We start from the raw sequence: 27,689 nt of genomic DNA, 5'->3' as shown, positions 1-27,689 counted from the left end.
CAATCAATCAATCAATCAATCAAGTTTCAGGCATTTACGGCACTGGAGAGGCTTTGGAATGAAAGGCCGCACAGCATGTCTGAAGTACCCCACCTTCACATGAGAGGGGAGTGATGTGCTCTTAAACGCAATCTTCACACAGCGAGAATTGCCTAGCCGGGTGACATCAACAATTGGAGTATCAGTTGTTGACTTGACAAGAAGTTGTAAGTCATTATTGGAAATAGCGACATCAATGTCGTAGATCACGCCGGTTACTGCATCACATCCCAAGGGAACATGAGAGCGCACCTGGTTGCCGTCCAAGTCAGTTACACTGCGCAGAACGCCCAACGCACTTGCGTGCAAAACGTCCACAGCCAGTATATTCTTTCTGGCGTTCACTCTTATGTCCGTGAACTCATTTGGCACGAGCGTTTCCAGAGACCTCGACACAGACTGTCTGTTAAGGCGTTTCATGCTGACGGTAGGAAGTGCAGGCAAAAACAGGATGGTATAAGTGTTCGATTTCGGCGCTTCACTTACAGTTTGAATAGTTGAGGATGAGGATGTCCTCATGTTCCTTCTCTTCGCCTTGCGGCCCAGCACAGGTTGGAAACCGTCATCTGAGAAGTCCTCACTGCTGAGATAGTAAGCATGAGTATCTTCACTGTCGCTGTCACTCGCTTGTCCCATCCGCTTCCTGGAGGCGGCCGCCGCTGTCGCCGCTGGTGCCGGCAGGCGCCCGGGGTGGTCTACATCCATCCCCTCCAAGGGAGCAGCGAAAACTGATCAACAGACTTAAATTACAACTGAAATATGCCGGAGTTAGCAGAAGTAGCTCCTATTCAAAACACACTTCTTCGTCTTGATTTGGTTGTAGTTGCTGACATTGTACTGAGGCTGACAGCACTGTATATTTTCTTAACACCACGAGAGAGCCATCCAGAGAGAAGAAAAAGTGCTACACTGGTACTTATTTTAACTACAGAACCAACCGTAGGGTTTCAAAAGAATAACGAGATGCTGAAATCTATGGCAGATTTTTTAAAGTTTCTGTCATTAGAATTCATGCAATCTCCATTGAATAGTCTAAATGTTCCTCTAACAGGTTATACTGGTGTAGCTTGAATGGCTTCGCAAAAAGCACAAGCGAGATCAAACAAAATGCGTATCTCAGTTGAAGTTATACGGACGGACGTTGTAAGAAATTTCTCGCAACAGCCTCACAAAATTTATCACCGAGCATCTAGCACCGCTCATGTATCACACCAGAATAGTTTTTCAGAAAACGAAATTGTATGTGAATCATAACTCAACGCGTCAACATTACAACGCTTTGGTGAAGGTTGTACAACGGTGCCTAGAGGCAAATAATGGTTGCTTGTCTAACGTGTGATTTCTAAATAGCTTTGGCGATTCAGAAAATCGATCAGTTATATTGAAGGATAAACACATTCCATAGATTGAAAGAACTCGAAGCTTGTCAGTGTGAAGCAGGCGGCGTTTGTTTGAAGACGGGTGGGCTATTCAAACACCCTTCTTTTCAAGTGTTTTCTTGTTGAGACTCACACCGCGCTGGAATTAAACACACAAATAAAAGACACACTGAAGCACAGGTAGGACACACACGAGCGCGAACTAACAACTGTTTATTCGATGGAAATGTGACACACACATATATAGGTTGAAAGGAGAGAAAAAGAAGAAAAAGAAAGAGCGTGAACATGCGCACTGCCCACCAAGATAAAGCGCCCATCAGTGCTAATCAAATCCAGCCTTGTCAACTATCTAAAATGTCTACGTAAAAAAGTATATTCATTGTTTGACAAATGAATAGATGGCACACTAACACATTTGTCCTCACCAAACCTGCGCATCATGAAAGCTTCAATGATTTCTCTTTCCCTTTTGTCTTCTGATCTGGATAAAACAATGGTCTTTTCAAAGTTCGGCTTACAATGACACTTCATGCAATGGGTAGCTAAGTTACTGGGGTGACTGATTTGCTTGCAGTTATAATCATGCAGTTATATTCATTGCAGTTATATTCATTGCAGTTATAAACAATGAATATACTTTTTTACGTAGACATTTTAGATAGTTGACAAGGCTGGATTTGATTAGCACTGATGGGCGCTTTATCTTGGTGGGCAGTGCGCATGTTCACGCTCTTTCTTTTTCTTCTTTTTCTCTCCTTTCAACCTATATATGTGTGTGTCACATTTCCATCGAATAAACAGTTGTTAGTTCGCGCTCGTGTGTGTCCTACCTGTGCTTCAGTGTGTCTTTTATTTGTGTGTTTAATTCCAGCGCGGTGTGAGTCTCAACAATGTTCAACCAACTAGCCCCCACTCTTGCCCTTCTAAGTGTTTTCTTATTTTTTGGGTTTACGAAGGGACACGGTTCGATAGAAGTTTTAGAATTTTAGTAAAATATGACGCATCATAAGAATAGGTTATTTGCATGAACGGCCAGCCGGAAAAAAAACGAGCCTACTTTCGGGTGCATGCATAATTTACAATGTTTTGCGAAAAAGTTTGGAGCCCTCGCTGATACCCACCTGTGATAACATATGGCCTCGGGGGTAGTTCACTATCACTGGCTCGTATTTTTTCTGTGCACAAGGTTGTGTCTGAAGAAATCACGGAAACAGAAACAAGATTGATAGCGATGCGAAGAAGGCGAATCGCTACGAATTTGAAGAGCTAAACAGGAAACTTGATAGCATGCGATGGCGGCCTATTGAGAGCGCTGTTGCAGTAAAGCAGAATTGTTGATCTTGTGTGTTTCTTTTCTGGCCAGATGCATTTTAGCAGATGAGGATCTCCAACGCAGCCATAAAATAGGCTCTCAACGTCGTTTATCTTGAGTGGGCACTCTATCCGGCTTTCATTTTATTGTTGTTGCTGAAGAATTGGTGAAAGTCTGAACCCGCATTATGGTATGTTGACCAGAAATACAGCACCGAAGTTCGCTTAGGAAGAAATATTGAGGTGAATTCTCTCAAGATCCGAGTTTATAGTTCTTCTAGTTAGTTTCCATAAAGGCGAGTCATTTCAGTTGTGGCTAACGTTCTAGACAACCGGTATATTTCTAAGCTACCATGCATATGTGGAAGCTTTAAGCAAACTGCACGGTGCAAACTTTTTAGATGCGGAAACATCTTATACTCGCGCCTTGTAGTGCGCCGTCCGCGCCGTCCGCACCGCTTCTCGAACATTCGACAGCTGACGCGCGCGCATGCGCCGTCGCGCCGTCGCCCACCATCTGTGCCGCGCGCGCTTCTCCTTCGAGAACATTCGACAGCTGACAGCGCATTCGCCGTCGCGCCGTCGCCATCTGTGCCGCGCGCGCGCTTCTCCTTCGAGAACATTCGACAGCTGACAGCGCATGCGCCGTCGCGCTGTATATATACTCAAGGTCGGCGCTCGCTCGCTCAGTTGCCGCTCGTCCGTTGGTTTGTACGGCGTGTCGACGTCCGAAGTCGCCGTGAAATGAATGCCGACGAATCCACAAACAGAATGATCGACGTCCCTAAGCCATCGTCCTCAAAGTTCGTCGCAATAAATAAAACACCGCCCTTTCGCATACGTGCCGTACGTGTTCACTCATTTAACACCCCATTTCACAACCACGTTAACCAATTTAGCCATCGACCCAAGTAAGTCGCAATTTAACACCCGTTAACCAATTTCCGCATCCTCCTCAGTGTTCCCCCGAGGGAAGCTGCGGGCAATTTTTTGGCAAGCATCTCAGTACTAGAGCAGAATGCACACATGTGGAGATATTAATGGTATTTGTACGGTGTCAGTATTGCCTTTAAAATTATGAAAATATTAAAAATGGCCGGCTAATAATAATTTTATGACAACGACATAATGCCTTAACAAAAGAATCACAATAATGCTTAGAACGGCATGATAACAACAGCATGACAACGATGCATTCCTGTGAAACAAGCCCGTAACCAGGAACGAAGACTATGACTGTCTCAATATGACACCTATATTCATTACTCATTTTCGATCACCCCCCCCCTGCCATCATAAATTTAAAAACCAACCCATAGGTAACCCCTTGAACTGTTACGGTGCATTGCGAAAAAAAGAATGCCCGAGCAGTATAGGTCGGCTTCCGGTCAAGCCCTGACTAAGACAAGCTCCATCGGTAAAATAAATAAATAAATAAAACAGATGAAGTTGCAGCGTATTTGGTGCGAACATGAAGACAGGATCTCAGTGTCGTTCTGTAGAGCCCAGACACACCTGAGGCATTAACCGCGAACATAGAAAAAACAAATAGACAGCGTTATATTAATAAAATAATAACGGCTGTAAGCAAACTGACATCATCTGAAGACTTCAACCTCACTTATCATCATGGGTAGATTGACCAGAATTTGCGTGGTGGGTTCTGCCAGCCGACCGACATCACGTCAATTTATTCAATGCCCAGCAGTAAAAAAAAGTTTGAAGAGCAAGGTGAGTAAGGCAGGTCATATCGGCTTTCCGGTGTACCACAGCCTTGCCAGTGTACCAAAACCACAAACCCTTGTTCCGTCCCTCCTATACATTATCCCCTATTGAGCTTCTTTTGACTCTTGGGATGTGTGATTTCACGTCGCGATTACCCCATACACTTCTTGCCCACACTTTAAAGGTCATGATTATGACTGCGGGAGCCCGTAGTCAAAAGGATGTGTGAGGTCGGCCTGTGCGTGCCCAAAAACTGCCTGTGCGTCTTTCGATCTCCCTATAAACTTGAGCCACAATCCGGACTGTGTTCCAAGTGTGTTGGCCAAGAAACAGAGCGCGAAACGTTAAACAAAAAACTGCCCTTACAGATGCATTACACATTGTGTAAACAATTGGCAGCTACGGGGACATGGCAAGATTAGTTGAATTCAGCTAGTCGGGATTGGTCTGTTCATATGTCACCTTGTTTTCTTTCGGTGGCTGTACACTGCCGTATGCAACGACTGGGTACATAAATTGCCTATTGCAATGTAAATACCATGTAGATTGTTAATAAGGAGCGATGACTGGTAGAATCCTAGTGAAGACCCGAAGTGAAAAGAAGACACGTAGAAAAACAGGTACAGATCAAACTGCTAAGTATTTATCGTCCTTTCCATGCGCTGTGTGCTCTTTTATTTGTCAGTCGTCGTTTGCGTTTACTTGCTCGCTTGTCTTGTGTCCGTGTTTTGCACGCCTTATCTTCTCTAGGACGGACATACCACGCACTATAACTTTCAACGAATGATTTATCGTCCAAAGACAAAAGTTAACACCATTATCATGTCCAATGGCTGCAATGTAACGATACATGTGCGGAGGTATTTTTCTTTTCTCCTCTTTTTAGATGCGGAGCATCTTATACTCGCGCCTTGTAGTGCGCCGTCCGCACCGCTTCTCGAACATTCGACAGCTGACGCGCGCGCATGCGCCGTCGCGCCGTCGCCCACTCTTCCACCATCTGTGCATCCCTTCCTCCTCTACACACCGCGCGCGCTTCACTCCTCCACCATCTGGGCACCCTTCCTCCTCTACACACCGCGTTCGACATCTACAATTCTCCTGATTCTCCAGTGGACGCGCATGTGGCGTCGCGCTTCGAGAACATTCAACAGCTGACAGTGCATGCGCCGTCGTGCTGTATAAATACTCAAGGTCGGCGCTCGCTCGCTCAGTTGCCGCTCGTCGGTTGGTTTGTACGGCGCGTCGACGTCCAAGGTCGCGGTGAAATGAATTCCAACAAATCCACAAACACAATGATCGACGTCCCTTCGACCAGCGCCGCCCTTTCGCATACGTGTGTACGTGTTCACTCATTTAACACCCCCTCCTACAACCACGTTAACCAATTTAGCCATCGACCCAAGTAAGTCGCAATTTAACACCCCATTTCACAACCACGTTAACCAATTTAGCCATCGACTCAAGTAAGTCGCACTTTAACACCCCATTAACCAATTATATGGTCCGCATCCTCCTCAGTGTTCCCCCGAGGGAAGCTGCGGGCAATTTTTTTTTAATGTGAAGCATTTATTTGCGTACTTCAAGCACTTTTGGCATCTATCTATCAATCTATCTACCTATCTATCTATCTATCTATCTATCTATCTATCTATCTATCTATTCATCTATCTATCTATCTATCTATTCATCTATCTATCTATCTATCTAATAAAAAAATTAAAACACAATCACCTTGCATCCACATGCTTCGCATCACATAGGTTTTCCAGATACGTCGTATCTGCCAAATTTTTTGTACATGTACATGAACACAGTCTCTTCGTTATTTATGCGATAAAATTTATTACTCTACGCTACTAAGAAACCCAACTTCCGAACGTTTACCTATTGATTGATATGTGGGGTTTAACGTCCCAAAACCACCATATGATTATGAGAGACGCCGTAGTGGAGGGCTCCGGAAATTTAGACCACCTGGGGTTCTTTAACGTGCACCTAAATCTGAGCACACGGGCCTACAACATTTCCGCCTCCATCGGGAACGTTTACCTATAAGTAGGTACATATTTTGGAGATTGATATTGAACATGACTGTACAAAAAAAGTAACGCGGTCCCTTTTTTTATTGAAACACATACCACAAGTTTACATATGCAGTATTATTGTCCGGTTGTGATAATAAATATTGTTTAACCTTATAAATACTTGCTGAGAATGCGAACTTCACAATAAAAAAAAACGCCAGGCCTTCGCGGAAAGCACAGTGCAGTTAGAGGAAAAGCTGGAAAAGAGGCATTTTATAACCAGTTTATAACTTTTTTTTTTGAAAGTATACTCATCGGAAAGCCGCTGGGATGGCTGACTGGAAACAGGAGGTTCGAAGTTGGTGAACGAAATTTGGTCAATCAAGCGGTCGTCCTACAGGCGCAATATGAGACGACAAAAAAAATCACAGCATATTCACGGAGTGAGTGATGATGAGTGGGGCACTGCGTCCATCAGCCCGTCCGTGCTTCCGTCCGTCCGCATGACCATCTGTGCGTCCATCCATGCGTCCGTTCGTCTGTCTATGCGTCCGTCCGTGAGCCCGTCCATTCATCTGTCTGTCTGTCTGTCTGTCTGTCTGTCTGTGTGTCTGTCTGTCTGTCTGTCTGTCTGTCTGTCTGTCTGTTCGTGCGTCCATTCGTCCGTACGTCCGCACTTCTATCCATCCGTCCATCCGTCTGCTACTCTGTCTTTCTGTCCGTCCATGCGTCCATCTAGTGAACACTTCAAGTACCGCCATCTCCCATCTCGCATCCTCTGTGACACATACCCACTCTAAAGTGAGTATGTTTTAACTGTGGCTACGTACTACTACATACATACATACAAAGGATGAACAGACCCACGCCTTAAGGAGCTTCGCCCCTAAAAGTACACCTGATGTCTCGTAGCCACGCTAATCTAACTCTGGCAGTGAGGGTCACTCAACGTTGGAAGCACCACGTCGCACAATAATCTAGGCGCGCTTCAGGTGGCGTTAACACCACGTCCCGATGCATTAGCCAGCTGCCGCCCGAGTGCGACAGAGCAACTGTTGGCCCGAAATACGAGAAGCGACAACCGATGTGCTTCAGTGGCCTTTATTTGGACACTGACCAACAGCCCACTTGGAACAGTGCGTACAAAAGGACACGTTTGTCAGTTGGTCTTCATTCAAGGAGGAAAGCAGGGGGGAGAGGGAAAACCGTGACGCTCTGCCGCCTCACGTGGTTTAGTTATTTTGTGTGTGTGTGTGTGTGTGTATTTGTCCTCCGGGATATAGAAGGGGAGAGAGGACGAAAAGGGCCTTTTCATCGGTTGTGTTTAGGCTTGCGACGCTGTGCGTTAGGCACTGCGCCATGCTCCCGACCGGGTTGCAGAAATTAGGTGCCTTTTCTCATCTTCTAACCACTACCACGCTGTGCGAGATCTTGGTCTGCGCCGACGCGGTCCACTGGAATGACGATGTAGTGGATGTAGTAACACTTTATTCCCGTTGCTTCTTTTTGTAATTAGTATTATTTCAACTGGTAAAAGGCGAGACCGTCAAGGAAAAAATTAACGATTTAAAGACAGCTCCAACGACTTAGCATCAATGAGGATTTGTGCCATGGTCGAATGTCGGTTGGAACAAAAAAAAATGAAAGCTTCGCAGTGAAACAACATCATTGATTAGGTCTGTGCTGATTCCAGATAAAAGCAAGTGTGCGACTAAACGGAATAGTAGTGTAGCGCAATGAGCTAAAATAGACGTGTAATGCTGTGGCTTTACCAGATTAACGTCTTTCTTTTTTTCTTCACAGGTATATTCGCGATAGTATATAACTTGCTTAATTAGCCTTCTGGAAAACATCCTGCCCCGTGGAGAACAGCATACTAACAATTTCAATCAGATAGATTAATGTACGAAACAGGATATCTGAACGCCTCAGTCGTAAAAAAGAAATCATACAAGCCAACAGTGAAGCCAGTATATAATAATAATAGCAACAACAACAGTAATAATATAATATTAATATTAATAATAATAATAATAATAATAATAATAATAATAATAATAATAATAATAAAACCACTACTACTAATAAAAATAATAAACTATATTTTTATTCTTTATATTAATATTAGTATTAACAATATAGTAGTAGTAATAGTAGTATTTGCTTGTTTCAACAGTGGTATGAATTATGGCCTGTCAATCAGTTACAATTCTTGAGCTATTGCAGTTATCAGCGATGTATAGACTACAATAAAAATTGTTGTAAACTGCACAAAAACATATTGAAAATAATCTTTGCTGTACTGTGCCAAACTTAACTTACGCTGCATCAGAAACCTCAAGTAGAAAGGGTGTGAATATTTGGCATAGAGCATCGAGGTTTAGGCTACACTTTATTGCTTGATTAAGCATTTCGCTAGAAAGCTGATTGAATTACCATATGATTCATGTATTACTTAACTTTGCGAAATATTATCTTGCAATGAGGAACTACGCAACAAGCTACCTTGGGTAATTACCGCGAGGGTGCATAATCTTATAAAAATCCGTTTGAAATGTTACCCGTTATAACATTTTCGAAAAGCAATGCAATAGACATATCACTACGTAGTGACTGAAAAGCGTTCTTGTGACTGGACACTGTAAGGCTGTGTGCAACACTCGCAAAAATACTCTTCAGAGTTCTATCAAGGTATTTCTGCCAACTAGCTGAACAAAATGAAATACAATAGGGCCAGACCATAAAACAATGCGTAGACCAAAACATTCATGATTGAAATTTTCGAAACTTAAGATAGGTGTCTTTAAACTATTAGGTATCGTCTAGAAATAAATCATCAATTCAAATACATTTCTTATATATGTGACAAGACTGCTAGCATGGGTAGAAAGATCAACAACTTTATGCAGCATGACTTCTTTAACGCAATAATGATAGAGAGCTCATGTCGCATAAATTTCGCCGTCGGCATCGGCCCCATTGGTTGTGAGGGATAAACAGTCTATGAGCAAAAAAAAACGAGAACGAAGGAAATAAAATTAAGAATCAAATTTTTGGTCGTATTGAGGATCAAACCCGGGCCGTTGGCGTGGCAAGCAGGTGTCCTGCCACAAAGCCACGATGTTACTTGCAGTTGCTTTGGAAAAAAAAAACACTACATAAATGCCATGTAGTGGAAGGAGTCTCCCTAACGCATTGGCTTCGACAGGTGCCGCGACAAGAACGAGCCCATTCGGTGATTTGTAGACGCATTTGGGAAGCTATCAAACTACGTCAAAAAAGGCCGGAATATTGCAGCCCTCGCCGCTAAAAACACACAAGGACTTTCAAACAGCTCTATAGATGGTCACCCAAGGGGACATGACCAGTGGCCAATGGTCGGTTAAGGGTCGGAAACCAGTCGGTGGCCAGTTAAGTCGGCGAGACAACCAAAAAAGTGGTCGGCCCGTGAGTGGCCATTGACCAGGTCGGCAGTAGCTCGACCAGGGTGCTTGGCCCGACGTCGTAGGTTTACCAATTGCCAACGCCACTTGGCCAGGTCTGCAGTAGGTCGGCAACGATGCTTCGCCCGACGTCGTAAATTGACCGTCATCCAACTCCAATTGGTTAGGTCGGCAATAGGTTGACCAATGTGCTCGGCCCGACGTCGCAGGTTTGCCTTGGGCTGACCTATTTATTATATTGGTGACAAATGCAAGCGCGGGCGATCACGCTTGTCAATTTGCCCTTTGTGTAAGCAGACACACACACACATCTATTCTGCGTTTTTTTCTGAAATATGGGCAGTGACATTACTTTAATTTCGCTGCAACTGCGGTGTGCATGACACATCAGGGCCGTCTATGGTGCAATGCTCTAGCTAAATATTCATTTTTACACATAAATTTCAAAGAAGTGTACCAAGAAAAGGTAACAAAATTGTTCTACATCTATAAATTTAATTTTTTTCACATTTTTGAAATATCCTACTACAGCATAAATGAGGATACGCATCTGTGGAATAGTAATGGCGGCTGGAACCACTTCGACGGCTCATTTGACAGGAGACAACAGTCAACGTGCGAACAGCATGATTTCAGTGGTTCCAAGTTTGGTGAGTAAATATGCCCCTAGTTTTCGTAAATTCAACATTAGGATGACAGAAAAAGCGCAATGTCATGTCCTTTGAACGGGGTTATACATCCGGTACCCCCTAAAGACCTCTCCCGCCACCATGCAGCAATAAGCTTAAAGAATGAAATGTAGCAATGTCTTTGTTAACAAGAGAGGGTACCATATTCCGACCATGTTATTGTTCTTTTTGTTGTTGATGAGAGGTGCAAGTTTGGTCGTATAGCGATCTCACAGAATACAGAACCGCATTTGATTAAACCGCAGTTTGATTACCGACACCCTGACACCAACCTAGTGGGGTTCTCTACAAAAAAGCACAGTATTTCTGTCGCAGAGTCTGAGAACATTGCTACAGTATTAGAGCTATAGCAACAGCATGCCATGGTTTACGAAACTTGTACAACAAGTTCCCTTGGATGAGTGATGATCACTTTGCCTTTTTACATGCTATGAAACTGCTTCCATTATTTTTAGGTGTCGAAAATAGGTGTGCTGTGTCACTGAATGGAGTTTCGTTGCTCATAGCTTGTAGAGCATACAGACAGAAAGCGCTCATTTTTTTTTCAACCAATTCAGCTCCTTTCAGCGTAGGTAATAGTGTTAACACTACTGTTTGAAAAAAAAGACGTATGTTTTGCTAGGTTGGATTGTCTGTTGGTTCAATTTGTTTCGAGAAATAGAATGAGCCTCTCGAAATACCATTCACCTTCTGTCATACTTATAGCTTGGAAGCATGTCAACTTCTTTTCTAAGAATGCTTGGAGTGGTGCTTCAAAGCCTTTTTGGCTGATGTCATCAAAAAATTTTCTGTATTTATTTATTTTCTTCTATCTGCAGGCTCTGTCATGGTAAATCATGTTGGTGCAATAATACAGGACATCTGCAATGTCGTCAAATATGGTTGGTCGAAACACAAGTCAAGGAAGGCGGCCATTCGGGCAGGCGTCATGGAAAGAGCATCCACAATTTGCGATAACTGTTCGCACGAATAGTTTGCATAAATAAAAAACGTTTAGGGCCCTATATTTGTGACGTGAGCTTCATTGATGCTCCTACAGTTCATAGTATCTATGAACTACAGTGGCTCCTCTTGGCATGATCTGAAAAGAGGTCTCCGGAAGGACAAGTCGCACAATTGCCAGATAACTAACGCAAGACGGACGACAGAATGCGACCATTTACGAATACAAGTGTCACGCCTACGTGCAGTTCATAATACAGGACCATGTGACTGTATCACTGTACAATATTTTCATGAAGTTGTTATAAAAGTGCTGTTAAATAGATCGAAAGCCTGTACTGTACCATACGTCGCGCGCGTTTGTGCGTGCGTGCGTGCGTGCGTGCGTGTGCGCGTGTGCGTGCGTGCGTGTGCGCGTGTGCGCGTGTGCGTGCGTGCGTGCGTGCGTGTGTGTGTGTGTGTGTGTGTGTGTGTGCGTGTGCGTGTGCGTGTGCGTGTGTGTGTGTGTGTGTGTGTGTGTGTGTGTGTGTGTGTGTGTGTGTGTGTGTGTGTGTGTGTGTGTGTGTGTGTGTGTGTGTGTGTGTGTGTGTAACAACACATATTAATAAGTAGGCACTTAGCGGTTGAAAGATGCACTGGAGGCCGAGTACGCTATCGCGTTCAACTCTTAAAGTGAAGATTAAGGGCCCCCCAATTTTTCTTTTCTTAATAAAAATTGAACATCTGCAGTTCTCACTTCGAATCATGGTGAATATCTATTAAAAATGTTTTTTTTTTATCAGCAAGCATATGCTTTGCTAAATATATATGCTGCCACTGCTTCTGATTCTGCTAAGTAATTTCGCTCAGAAAAACACCTTTTTCCAATACATTGGTTGCAGCTTCAAGGAAATGCTGGTTGCCGACGAAAATTTCTTAGCTATCTTTTAATTAGAACATTCAATATCTAACAGACATTCTCAATATATGGAGACAATAAAGGCCTTTTAAGTCGTGCGCAGTAATAAAATTCATGCCGTTTTAGATATATTTAGGAGATGCACAGAATTGGGAAGATAACAAAAGCTATTTAGTGAATGTAAACGAGGGTGGGCGTGGGAAAAATAAATGTGCTGTTGGCTATTGTTCCGTTAAGTTAAAGAATGCAGTGATATCTCAGTTATATTAACCGTGTATATACCTACCTCGACAAGTAATCAAACATCCCATTCACAAGGCGAGACTAGTGTACACCCGTGGGCCTTGCAATATCTCGGTCGCACTGTTTTCTCCTCAAGCACACACGTTCACTTAATAGGTCACAGTGGTACGTTACACCGTAATAGGCCACGCTGGCCGGATTTTCGTGCAGTACCCCTATATTTGAGAGCATGGTAAACAAGGCCGTCAGAAATGTCGGGAAATTATTGTTCTTCCTCCAAACCCTGCACACATACTCTAGCACGCATGACGCGTAAAGAGTAACGATTCGTCCTTCTGAACAGTTCCGAATATTGCTGGCCCCTCAACTACCGAAGCTAGGGTTAAGCGAAGTGTTATTTAACTAGAAAAGAATAGCTTATGTAGACCAAGTCAGGTGTGATGGTCCTGTATCACTAACCTAGGAAAAATCAATGCCATTCTAGCGATAACGCTATGTGCGTCGTCCCGTGAACACATACATGTTCCCTGTCACAGTAATCTATTTCCGAATGTATTGCCTAAGCCAATGCAGAGGAATAGTATTCGTGCAGCGATGTCCAAGAGGCGTTCTCGCGAAAGCACACATTCATACGATGATATCCCGGCGACCTATTTCTACACGTGTACTGTAGATGTTAAACATGCTATCACCTTTCCTGTACCTTTACTGCCCTCGAAAGTGCTTGAATAAAGCTCACGGATCATAAATGGGTCTTCAGTGTAATTAAATGTACCTTTTATTAGCTTAATGTGGAAGAGAATACCACTTCACTATTAAGGTGTGACAGCATAGGAGCAACCACTGTATGGGGTACCAGTGCGAAAACATGTGGGTCTATATATGTCTGGCTACCTTATGGCAAAAAAGGAATACACACGCGTGCTTTTATTTCAGTCGTGCATATTGTAGCACATTCAAAAGTGTTTCCCAAACAGAACTTGCTTCACTGTGAAATTTACCAGAACACGAGTGATAGTTCATGGAAAACTTAGCTAGAAATTCTCAACCGTTAGCAGACAGACGAAAATACATATTGAGTGTGTGCGATCAATTGGCATCTTACTTTGTCTTTTGCACCACTGATTTTAAAAGCACAAACTGTAATCAGAAATGATGCAACAGGCTGGACGTCGTTCCATTGATGTTTTCTGATGAGATACACAACTAGGTGGTAGGATTACTTTATATATGAAAGTAAATGAGATACAAAACTAGGTGGTAGGATTACTTTATATATGAAAGTAAATATTTCTGCAACCTCTTTTCTCCCCTTTATCCCTTCCCCAGTGCAGGGTAACAAACCGGTTGTGCGTCTGGTTAACCTCCCTGCCTTTCCTTGCATCTTTATCTCTCTCTCTCTGAAAGTAAATAAGTATTCGGTCGATCAATATTCATAGATTAATGAAGTAGCGCCATAGTGAGAAAAAAACGGGAACATTGCATTCGCGACATTAATTGCAGTTACCGTGGTCACAAACATCACTAAAGTCGTAGTTTAATGAGGAATGGGCGCAGTGAATTCCGTAGTGCGCGTTCCTGCAACTCGCAAATGAAGCGTGCTTTCTTTCTCCAATGTCATAGAGAAATTTACCGGCGTGGATGGCGGAAAGGTAATTTCAGAGCGAACGCTCCAAGCTGTGACCCCCACATGATTACTATGTTAGCGTTTTTTGGAAATATTTTAGCATGCCACATATCGGTAACAAGATACGAGCGTGTGTTTAGACATGAAGCATGGTTTGCATAAACGAGCTTCTTTTATAAAGCCAACCCTTTCCCGAATACACGAACGCACAATGTTCACCTCGTGCGCATTACACCTTGGTTGCTTACGCGTCACTCAGATCAACAAGCAGTCGAGACAACAGCTTATCGAATACGAATTACAATCGCAACATGGACAGCCCCACAACCACTGTCTTCCTAACAGCCTTACGAGAACACTTGAAAATATGTGCTTGACATGTCCGCTGTGCTTAAAGCTTATTCGATAAATATTTTCAAATACCGAAGAACCGAGAGAGAAGACCAGGTTCCGTTGAGGATGTGCACGATTAAAAACATTGCCTGAAATGTATCTTATATGCTATTATATATATATTATATACCCTGAGAGCTCTGCCCGAGGCTTTTACTTCACTGTAGGCAGAGCACGATTCACTGACACAGCCAGGAGTATTCCGTGGGCAGTGTCGACCTTTACTCCTGCATAGAGATAGCCTCTGTAGAGGAACAGGCCTCAAAGCCATTATGAAAACTTACCGCACTGCGAGCGTTAGAGCGGGTGAGACAGACGATGACGACCCGAGTGGCGTGGTTGCAACACGAGACAGCGGAGTCCAGGCCGTGTGCGTCCAAGTGATTATATAGCCTCCTGGATAATCGTCCGAAGCCTTCCAGGCCCGAACGAACTCCAGAAGAGGAATACAGTAGGTGGGAATGCCTGGCGCTGAAACGAGCAGCAACAGCGAGAATCTCTCAGGCAAGCTCAAATTGCGAGGCATTGATGAATGGGGTGGAAATGAGGAGAGGAGCATCAGACGAAATTTGAGATAAACTGAGTGAGCAGTAACTTCTGCGTCTCTTCCTTGAGCGAAGTGCAGAAGCGTAACACGCCTCATTAACAATGTATACATCTCACCTACATACTTACAAGCGGGTGTTCACATTTTCCAGAAGGAATGCAGAGCCAAAAGAATCATAGGGGACGTAGCATAGACATTTGATCGAAACATAGTGCTGACAGAACGAGGATGTCGATGGTTTTGGTAAGACCAACTGCATGTTGGTGCTGCCACTACAACGCCCTATGATACGTTGCTCGTATCTAAACAGCAATAACATGTTTTGTTAGAGATATGGTGCCTAATGGTCACAACAGCACATGATGTGGCTAACATTTCCACTTCAGAATGTGGAGGCAAAAAATTAAGTGAAACATGTCCCAAGGCAAACACCTTGTAACAGACCTGTTAACCCAGTGGAACTGGTTACGCTATCTCTAAGTGATTGCTGTGCATAATTTATGTGGAGTCTATCCGCATATAATTCTTTACATTTGTTTCGGTTCACTTTCGTTCAATGTGTACTCGCACGCGGGAAAGTGTAGGCCCGTAAGCTCAGATTTCAGTACACGTTAAAGAACCCCAGGTGATCAAAGTTTCCGCAGTCCTTTACTACGGCGTCTCTCATAATCATATGGTGGTTTCGGGAAGTTAAACCCCACATACCGGTCAATCAATCAATGCCAAAATAAAATGAAATAATAATGCAGACACAGCTGGCGCCATACTGTCTATCTATCTATCTATCTATCTATCTATCTATCTATCTATCTATCTATCTATCTATCTATCTATCTATCTATCTATCTATCTATCTGTATGCCTCTATGTCTTCCCGCTTACATCTGGGTGCTCTTAAAATTGCCTTCTTAACACCCAAAAGTAGCTTAGAAGGGTAAAGGGGCTTTGTTAAAGTGACTCTCTCGTCACGACATGAATATTGTGAATTTATTGTCGTGTACGTCGTGAAACGCTCTAGTCCAGATGCGTGGGGCACTTAGTCGCATATCACAGGCCACGGTATGCGAGTATGTGCCACAAAGGATTCACCTGTTATATCTACCCAGAAACGGTGAAACCAGGCATTGGTAATTCATTTACAAGAACGCTAAAAATACTTGCATCGGCAGCGTTCACCAGACAAATGCAAAGAATAAACGTCAGGGTCCCAGCAGAAATCAAATTCCTGCATTCTGTTCGGGAGTCAGGTATTTTCTATCACGGAATCATGCCGGGCCTGGAAACTGCTTTGGAGAAATACCCTGCAGGCGTAAGTTTGGTGCAACATCAATCACAGCTGCAATGCTCCATATCTAACTTAATTTCAGTGCAATAAGCATTACACATGGACTCCTGTTATACAGGTGTCCAACTTTTTTGATAATGCCAATTGTAGTTCCAGCATTACCTCCCTTATTACAGCAGTCTAATAAACTTTCATTTGTATTCCTATGATTCAGCAAGCTGTATTCAAAGGCTGCTAACGAAACACGCCAATGAAGGTTGCGTGGGATATTCACCGCAAAGTGCACTTCGTTTTGATAATACTGAGGCATTTGCTTCCACGTGAGTGCTGATAATACGTACGACCATAATTTATTCTTGAATTACCAGTGTTCCTGGTATATTGACAATGTACTGCTACGCTCATAAAAACATGATGATGATATGTGGGGTTTATCGTCCCAAAACCACTATATTAGTATGAGAGACGCCGTAGTGAAGGGCTCCGGAAATTTAGACCACCTGGTGTTCTTTAACGTGCACCCAAATCTGAGCACACGGGCCTACAACATTTCCGCCTCCATCGGAAATGCAGCCGCCGCAGCCGGGATTCGAGCTCATAAAAACATGTCGGTCCACTTCGTAACGCTTTTCTCAAGGCCAACAAATGCTGCATTGACAGCTAGACTGTTCTTATGAAACTTATTCTCGCAAGGTGTGTGATTTGCCGAAATCGTTACATCTTTAACTGCAGCTCAATTTAGTTTAACCACCCATCCTGCTGGCTGTTGTCAGCACGACAATAGCCAGTCAGTGCTGGTTATTGTCGTGACGCTGCCGGGAGGACTGATATATGTGCCGCTTTACGAGACCAGATTAGTCAATGAACTATTGTGTATTATGTTTGGCATCGGAAGTGTCTCGCCTTCTGAATATTTGGCGTGTAGTAGAACGGTGCTAACCAATCGGAAATTTCTATTAGTGAAAACTCGTGAGTATATTTTGTGCAGCGTAATTGAATGCTAAGAAACAAAACAAAATAGTCGTTTGAAAGATCCCGTTGTACGTTATTACCGAACCACTAGCAAGGTGTTTTTTTCGCTTAGTAACTACGAAAATTCCCGTAGGACAATGGAGAACATATAACAAAGAAAAAAGAACGTATTGTCAAGCCCAGCCGAGAACACACACTTCACTGAAATCCCTGGTGGCGTGTGTCGCATATGAGTTTATTGCTGCCTTCACTATAGTCTCGCAAGCACATCTGCGTGCTTGGTTCGTCTGTTTCATCCATCGCATGCTGCCACCACCACCTCGTAATGATTTCTAGCTTTGGTATCACTCGCATCAAATTACCGGAGGCTCGAAACTTCTCTAGCGGGGAAAGTAGAAGCGACTGCACTGGCTGCCAAAATCGGCTTTCCTTGCTAACTAAGCTAACACAAAAGCAAAAATTAGTTATGCCCTAGCTCTTACTTTGACACGTGTAATTGCTGCGTGTTTTTGAGAGTCACGGATTGATGGTGTGGTTAACATTTTCGTGGGTAAAAATAGGATTGTAGAGGTCTATATAATAAAACCGGTACGGGTAATTTTAAGTGGTAATGTGTCATGGTTGTAAGCAAACGGCTGAGCTTCAAATAGAGCGAGGCGCAATACGTCCGACCTAAAATAAAATAATAATAAAGAACAGATTACTCAGAGAGCAGCTACGAAATAAAATACACGTAACTTTTGCAGTCGAAGCCTTAACGACATGTTAGAGTACGTGCAAAGCTAAACCATCATAAGAACCGATTCACTCAATGAGGCTCTTTTTTTTCAAGTGTAATACACACATTCAAGCCAATAGGTGTGCAAACGTTTTAAAAAATGATCTTGAATTTATACGACATGCTGAATACCCAACAAAAACCAGTGATAACTATTCTTCCATCCATGAATTTCTTACCGTTTCCATTACTGGGCATCACCATTTTGATTACATACTTTTTACAACCTTAATAAGCGAAAAACCTGCCACCCTTGCACGATAATGTCTCGAAATCCTCAATACGTGACTCTTTCCTTTTAATTCGCGAAATGTGACATGATTAACTTTCCTTCCCACCTTCGACGTTTGCGTGCTTGTTACTATGTCAAACCTCTTTCATTAAATGATCTCAATTATTTCTAAAGCAGGCGAAAGCGAACTATGTCGCGTCAAACGAGTTTGGCGCATTGAACAATGGTATTATTTATCTTTTATATATTTATACGTCTGCCTTTTGTCTGTTCCTCGGCTATAGACTGCTTTAGGTTTCCCGTTCATAGGGACCATCAGTATTTCTTTTCTTCTAAACAACGTAGACTTGCTTGTCGCTGTCTATACTGCACCGGCCGCTTTCTTTCTTTCCTTTTTTTTCTTGGATTCTTTCTTTGGTTGTGAATTGATGTACAGACCGCCACGTCATTTATCCACTGAACATTGAGAAGTGAGGTGATCACCCCCGTAGTCGCTAGACAATCAGTGGCGTCTGTTCCACGTGCCTCAAACGAAACATGACACACGCTTCGGGGTTTCGCTACCAAAGTGGTATCGCTTTCAGTGCCGTAACCACTTAGTTTTATGAGTGACCTTAGAAAACCCTTCATATGATGAAGCAATGTATAGCTAACCTTCGTATAACTCTCTCCGACGCCATCATTCACTTAGCAGCACAGGAGAACCCATGCTGGTGGAGGTCGTCGTCCTCCATATTAAGAACAATATGCCTCTCCAAGAGGTTGCATTGCTTCGATTTTTCCAACATGGAAGGTTTGGTATATTTTTAAGTGTAGTTTTTCGGAGATTGAAAAGTCACAATGCTTCTTGCACAAAAGTGGAACCCTGCTCTACCACTACTTCTAATATCAGAAAATGGCTGCTTCAAATTTTGGAGGACGCCAACGCTGAATGTAAGTTGCATAGATAACACACCTATGGAGATTGATTACGTACATAATGTAAAATGGCGCAAAGTGTTCAGAAAATAAAAAAAAAATCAGAGAAAGAAGGATCTTGAGCATCTCTTATTTATTTATTTATTTATTTAAAATACCTTACAAGCCCACTGAAGGGTATTGAGTAAGGGGGCATCAGTATACAAACAAAATAACAACAAAGGAGACAAGCAGACGAAAATATATATATACAAAAAATCAAGGTGCAACAGCGTTATACAATATTGGAGTGCAACGAAATCAGGTTATCACGAAAAGTTTCACGGTAAGAAATAGATACAACATGATCCGGAAGATCGTTCCAATATGCAATGGCTCGAGGTAGTGATGATAAGTTATATGCCTGCATGTAACCATGAATGCGCATGAAACTACGTGCATTGTGAATGCGCCGGGAAGTGCGCGCAGGAGAATAAAGTGGCAAACAGTGAATTTCGTTACTATAAATGTACCTATGAAACAGACATAAAAGAGCAATGTTGCGGCGTATTTCCAGTGATTGAAATGCAAGGTCTTGTTTTATTAGGGTAATGCTTGAATGATAGTCGTACTTTCCAGAGATGAATCTCGCTGCCCTATTCTGGATGGCTTCCAACATACATACCAGGTAATCTTGATTAGGTGACCATGTGGATGATGCATACTCTAGCTGCGGGCGAACATAAGTAATATATGATAATGCGCGTACGTTAGAAGGAGCGTTGCGCCAGCTTGTGCGGAGATTTCCGAGAGATTGAGAGGCTTTCGATTAGACAGCTGCTATATGCGTAGTCCAGGATAGATCCGATGTAAGGTGAACGCCTAAATATTTGTAAGACGGTGTAGCTGAAACAACGGCGTTATTATTCTTACAGTGAAATGCTGGATTGATATGCTTTCGGGTGAACAAGATTAACTTGCATTTAGATGCGTTAAGGGACATCTGCCAAGTTTCGCACCACCGGAAGGTTAGGTCAAGGTTATTTTGGAGAGCGGAATGATCATTAAAACATTTAATGTTGCGGTATGTGGCACAATGGTCGGCGAACAACCTAATTGTGGGTGAAAGATTATCGGGCAAATCATTAATGTATGTTAGAAAAATTAACAGACCTATTACACTGCCTTGGGGAACACCGGATGTGACGTCACAAAGGTTAGATGAAATGTCATTGATCACCGTAAGTTGCTCACGCGAAGAGAGGAAGCTTCGTAGCCAAAACAGGATTAATGAATCAATACGCAGTGCAGCCAATTTAGAGATTAAACGGCAATGAGGGACACTATCGAATGCCTTGGCAAAATCAAGGAAGAGGCAATCGGTGTGTTTGTTAGCAATCATATTCAAGTGAAGGCCAGTCGTGAATTGGAATAACTGGGTGTCACATGAGTAGCCTTTTCTAAAGCCATGCTGATTAGAGAAGAAGAAGTTGTTTGATTCAAGGTGATCGTAGATACGAGAAGCCACGATATATTGAAGTAGTTTGCAGAATATTCATGTAAGTGAAATGGGTCGATAATAACGGGGCGAGTGCCTGTCACCAGACTTAAATACGGGAATCACCTTAACAATCTTCCAATCCTTGGGCAGCTCACCTGATGATAGCGTCTGGTTAAATAGGAGACAGAGTAAGCGGCTGGAAATATCTGTGGTGTTCTTAAGTATTTTAGAGTTAATGTTATCAATGCCTGATGAAGTAGAAACCTTAGGATTCGTGATGAGTTGCGCTATACCTTCGGCAGTGACAATGATTTGGGCCATTAAAGCGAAAGGGTGATCTGGAACAAATGGCACATTGGAACAATCTTCCTGTTTAAAAACAGAGGCAAAGTACTCATTGAAAGCAATAGCGGAAGCTTCATCAGAGAGTGGCGTTAGTTCATTATCGTGTATTGTAATGTTGATGGGATTGATATGTGGCGTTTAACGTCCCAAAACCACCATATGATTATGAGAGACGCCGAAGTGGAGGGTTCCGGAAATTTTGACCACTTGGGGTTCTTTAACGTGCACCCAAATCTGAGCACACGGGCCTACAACATTTTCGCCTCCATCGGAAATGCAGCCGCCGCAGCCGGGATTCGAACCCACGACCTGCGGGTCAGCAGCCGAGTACCTTAGCCACTAGACCACCGCGGCGGGTCGTGTATTGTAATGTGATTAGGAGAGTTCTTGTAGGGTGAAATTATTTGACAGAACTTTTTAGGGTTATTTTTGAGAAGTGACGGCAAGTCCTGCGAATAATATTTCTTCTTAGCTGTGTCTAAGGCTTTACAATAGTCTTGTAAGCAGACCTTGTATTTATCCCAGTAGGACACAGAGCCAATGCGTTTTGCGGTATCATAGAAACGTTTCCTTTCATTTCGTAATGTTCGAAGATGTATAGTAAATCAAGGGTTAGTTTTATCGTTGGATGTAGAGATCAGCGGCACAAGCTCGTCAACTAACTGTAATATTTTTTCTTTGAAAAGAATCTAGTTTTCGTTCACGGTTTGTGAGGCAAACGACGGCGAAAAAAGTTCCTGGTGAAAATCTTCTAGCTCCGTCTTGAATTGATCAAAATTAGCACGGTTATAATCCCGGATTGTTTTTCGCACTGAGCCTGTAAAAGTTACAGGTAGGTTGATTTGGAAGTTAAGGAGCTTGTGGTCGCTAAATTCTTCTATGTAAGAAAGCGCACCAGTGGTTTTTGGTGCATTAGTGAAAACAAAGTCAAATATGTTAGTACCACGGGCACATTGGTGAACAACTTGCGATAGGTTGTAGTCGAGGGTTACTTCTAGAAAATTTGATGAGGCGTGATATGTGGTAGTCATGGTAGACAATCAATGAGCGAGTAGTTGAAATCGCCAAAAAGGCATATAAGGCCAGGTGAATAGAGTTGCGTAGCTCGTTCTATATTGTCACGTATATCTTTGGGGAAAGAGGAATGGGCATCCGGTGGACGATGATATGCTCCTATAAGTATTTTTGCATATGTTGTAACGCATGCAGTCCAAGTTATCTCTGTAGAGGGCTTAGTATCAAGGGGAACTGATGACACTGTCTTTTTTACTGCTATTAAGACGCCTCCTCTTCTTCTATCGATACGGTCACATCGATATATGTTATAGTTGTCTTTATCTAGGAACAATTCTTCGTTGTTTACGTCAGGATAGAGCCAAGTCTCCGTTAGTATTAATATGTCGGCATCACTATCATCTAAGTAAGAACACAACTCACCCCTCTTGGGAAGTAGGCTTCGGATAGTAGTAGAAGACACAAATAAAGATGGCGACTTAAACTGACTCTGCTTACGCGTGCTCGTGTTAGCCTCTAGCTATTTCGTAGACAGCACAACTACGTTGCTAGAGTGATCGAGAACGTAGGTGTTAGTGTCAATGCGAAGTTTATCATTAGATATAGCTAAAAGCGTTTGTTTTGTGCCTTTGCGTATTCCAGAAGCTTTCGGCGAGCTTGTCACGTTTTCATGGAAAAATCTTCGCGTATGTAAAAATCAGTTCCCTTAAGCTTACGCGAATTCGACAAAATTAGCTCTACATTTCACAATACAATTCACAGTACAACCGACGAAATGTTTCGCTGAAGTAAAAGACAGACAGGCAAAAAGACAAAAAAGAAAGAAAAAGATTAAGAAAGATAGGAAGAAAGGAAGGAAGGAAGCAAGGAAGGGAATAAATAAATAAATAAATAAATAAAGAACAAAAAAAGAAGAAAGAAAGAAAGAAAGAAAGAGAGAAAGAAAGAAAGAAAAAAGAAAGAAAGAAAGAAAGAAAGAAAGAAAGAAAGAAAGAAAGAAAGAAAGAAAGAAAGAAAGAAAGAAAGAAAGAAAGAAAGAAAGAAAGAAAGAAAGCTCAGGAAGAGCGAAGCATGTGGGGAAAGCTGTTTCAGCTCCTGTAACGTGACACCTCGGGCAGGGTGAAGCATGGCAGCGTTGTTCTTCTCATTCTCCTTCGTGACCTTCTTTTCACCATAGCTGGTTTATTTCTCAACGGCATGTAGAGAACGGTGTTTCAGCTTCACTTACGTCGTCTGCTAACTTTTGCCTTCACTTTTATTGGACAAGTGGTGAGTAGTACAATGATCATAATTTTTGTGGCGGACATTTCTTTTTATGATGAATCACGACTACACGACGCACCGCGACGAAATTAGATACCGAGAAGTCGGGACCTTAAAGGGCTTCGCCACGTCATAATCACGTCATGATTGCGTCACAAATTTGATTCGAAGTAGAGTTTCTTTTGCGATAAAATCGTTTTACGAGTTGTTTGCATCTTCATCAGCCATTCTTTTATTCCAATTTGAATGCATGATACAGCACCTAAAGTCTTCCCATGTTTTTGCCGTAAAGAGCGGTACGTAGATTCTTCCAATTTCACGTACTCTGGTTTTTTATTCACTTTAAGAAAACAATACAGGCAAGTGATTGCTTTTGTCAGAACTGGTCACCCCAGAAATTGTTTCTTCTGCGCTAGCATTGGTAACAAACATGTTCAATAATTACGATGAGGATTCAGTAATACGTGGAGCATAGTGAAGGTATTTTCAAATGAGCTTCACTCAAGCAAGTGTTTAAATTCTTTACTTGTAACTGAGTTTTTTAAGGTATCTATAATAAAACTGTCATATACAGTAAGCATATATTTTATAGCACTTGCATGCGATAAAAGACTATCAAGAAATGAGGGGAAATCAGCTATAGAACCACCGGGAGAGCGACACAGAACGGCAAATACATTTGAGGCCTTCTTTATGCGTAGGCATCCAAAGTCTTTTTTTTTTGTGACAGTGCTATATTATTCGATTACTTTACAAGAATTCAGTGTTTTTAGAATGGCAACGCCACCACCTCTACTTTCCACGCAATTTAAAAAAAAGTGATTGAACCCACGTATCATGAAATGTTATGACTCATCAGTATACCACGTCTCTGGGAACAATAAAAGCTTCAAGTTTGTGCCACACAATTTTAACAGTGAAATAACAGCATCATTTTTTAGTTGAAGGGATCGGGTGTTTAAAAGCAACAGTTTGAGCACATGATTGACGTTTGCTCTAGATTTTACGATGTGCTGAATGCCTTCAGGGGCAATATAACTAGCCGACATCATGATAAAAAGAAAAACGACATCACTCAATACTTTAAAAGCTTCACTTCTTGAGCACTGCTAATGTTCTCAGCGTCAATATCTCGACAGATTCCCACAATAGGTGACGTCGCCGCGTGACGGGCAAAGATATCCCATTTATTGTCCAAACAAACTTCCAATCATGTTCACGCTTTCGTGAAATGGCCATTCCCAGTAGTCTATTCATTTCCGCACAAAAGTGCTCATCGACATATATGAAAGCGTCCTTTGCAAGCCGATTGTAGCGTTCGTTAACTTCTTTTTACGAGCGTCATTGAGAATCCTGTAACGCTTTTGACGATTGATTTGATTGATATGTGGGATCTAACTTTCTAAACCATCATATAATTACGAGGGACGCCGTAGCAGAGGTCTCCGGAAATTTCGACCACCTGGAGTTCTTTACGAGCACCCAAATCTGAGCAGTAACGCTTTTCAAGCCATTGGAGGTATGTCTAAATGGTTGGATACATCGAAGCTATCATGCAATCGTAGCAATAACCGTGTTCTTCAATTTCTTATGGTGCACTGTGGAATATGTGTTCAGGTGGTTTTGACAGCGCGGATAGTAGCATTGCGCGCACCTGTTGATGTGGCCGTTCATTTTCTGTTATGCCCACATTGCCCAAAATTGAGTGTAGTGGTAAATCATGTCGTTGTTCCCAACGTAAAAACGCTGTTGTTGCACAACAGCAGTGGTAGTGTGAGTGTGTTTGCAAACGCTAAATACATCTCGGGAGTCAGCAATTACTCCATAGTGAACTTTCTTCTCTCAAGCTAAATTACGAAGGGTGGACTCAGCATGTTTGGCCAAATCGAGGATAACTTATAGCTCCACCGTACATGTGTGAATAACGTGACCCGCTATATGTAGTTTGGTTCCTCTTTAACGGAGTCTGAAATGAGGTGCGAGCGATCTTAGTCAGTGACTAGTCTGTTGGTAGTACAAGGCTGAGTTAAGATATATATACGAGTGAGCATGTGATGGTAGATACGATAGTATATACGCGACAGTACGTGGTAGACTTACGACTTCGTGTAAAGGCACCATTGTGCCGCTTCACAGTTGTTGGACAGCGTCTGCAGTGTCCTCACCTTCATCCGTCCCTGTTGGCAAGCCCTGTATTTTAGAATGAATAGCTCCCAACTAGCTCAGCTCTCTGTTATTCCAAAAACTTACAGCTCTGATTATTGAAACACGTGTTTGAACTTTGACATTTCAACTTTTAAAGCATAAACTCCTCAAACAAAAACAGAACGGTCCTTTAATCCAGTCACCTAATTACCGGCTGGTGATCCCATCCTTGTCATGAAATCAGAACCCTTCCCGTAACCTCTCTGAAGTGCGTCGCTGCTCAATCTTGGTACGCAAATATAACTGCGTTACAAATTGACTTAGGCTATGTTATCCTGAGCCATAAAAAGGGAAGCAAAATTTTTACTTAACTTACTATGTTCTACGCTGAATTGTAGCATATTGTATATGGCAGCAGAAACGAAAATGTGTTCAGCGATCATTTAGTAGAACACAGTTCCCATTTTTGTTGATGAATCTTTATATAACTAGAACTATCGTTAATTGTTATTCTGCTATTTTTGTCACACCATGATAAGATGTACGAAAATGAGCTAAACAACTGCACTATATAGTACTACCCAACAACATATATAGTTAACAACAGGATTTTGAATATATGGAAGGAATGGCGAAGATAGCATGCAATCGCTCTACAACTACATTGAACAAAACATACAAAGCGCAAGATTCATCTTGTTGGGTGATTTTAACCTTCCTGATATCGACTGGCAATCCATGAAATTTCATTCCGCATGCTCAGATGTCCTTATCGACACAATGCTGCGATTTAATCTTCACCAAGTAGTCAACCAACCAACACGTGTCCAGGGAGAAACTTCAAATATTCTTGACCTTATATTCTTGAGTAACCACTTCCCAGCCGATGAAACAAAGATTGAAGTTATGGATGGCATATCTGATCACAAGCTCACTTTGTGCACTGTCCCCTTTCATGATAAAATAGAAGCAACGAACATAAAAATTACTTACCCGGATTTTAAATATGCCGACGACACCAGCATACTAAATTATCTAATTATAAAGTTTCTGTCCTTCGAAGAATTGTCGAATGATAGTTCCACGACCAATGAAATATTATGGTCTCAGTTAAGAGAAATTATGCACCACTGTATTAATACCTTTGTACCTCTTAGAGTGAAAAAAATTAAGAAACACAACCCGTGGATAACACGTGAGGTAATACATGCGAAACGCAAAGTAAAGCGAATACGAAAGAGAATGAAACGAAAACCCGGAGCAGTAACAGTAAATAATTTGACTGCTGCTGTGAGTGACCTAAAAACAAAAATCAAAACAGCGAAGAGCAACTATTTCACTAAAACGTTGCCAAACTTTCTAAAAAGTTCACCCAGCAAGTTTTGGAGCTACCTAAAGCCTGCAAAAAACAACAAAAGCAACACACCCCCGGAAAAAGATAACCCGATCACTGCAGACAAAATGAACAACTATTTCAAGTCTGTATTCACTGTCGATGACGGAAACATTCCAGACATCGACACTAGTGCGGAAGGTACCCTGAAACCGATTATTGTCAATGAGGCCGGTGTCATAAATCTCTTGTTAAACTTGGACACAAAAAAAGGAGCAGGGCCTGACAACATTCCTAACATCTTTCTTGTAAGATATGCAGAGGTGCTAGCTAAATATCTGTGCGTCATGTTTAACAAATCACTATCAACGTGCTCTTTACCTGTGGAGTGGAAAAAGGCCAAAGTTGTTCCTGTGCATAAAGGAGGATGCGGAAATGATATGTCTAACTTTAGACCTATATCCCTGACATGTACAATCTGTAAAATCTTGGAGCACATAATTCTTAAACAAATAACTGTTTTCCTAGAATAAAAACGTATATTATCTCCCTATCAGCATGGCTTCCGCCGAGGTCTTTCAACCATAACTCAATTAGTGGAATTAACACATGAGGTATCCCAGAGTATTGACAACCAAAAACAAACTGATCTAATCTT

General features: G+C 42.3%; 1 long non-coding RNA gene across 1 annotated transcript in view; it reads right to left on the bottom strand.

The window, feature by feature from the left end:
• The window catches only part of LOC142803081 (uncharacterized), a 151,973-nt gene that overhangs the window by 20,199 nt on the left and 104,085 nt on the right, over positions 1-27,689 (bottom strand). The window contains exon 2 of the long non-coding RNA XR_012893997.1: positions 15,004-15,190. This is a non-coding gene — a long non-coding RNA (uncharacterized LOC142803081). The remainder of the gene's footprint in view (positions 1-15,003; positions 15,191-27,689) is intronic.

This window comes from Rhipicephalus microplus, chromosome 3 (assembly GCF_043290135.1).
Source record: "Rhipicephalus microplus isolate Deutch F79 chromosome 3, USDA_Rmic, whole genome shotgun sequence".
NCBI classification, from domain to species: Eukaryota; Metazoa; Arthropoda; class Arachnida; order Ixodida; family Ixodidae; genus Rhipicephalus; species Rhipicephalus microplus.
The sequence above is the reverse complement of the archived record's forward strand: the minus strand, read 5'-3'. Positions and strand labels throughout refer to the sequence as shown.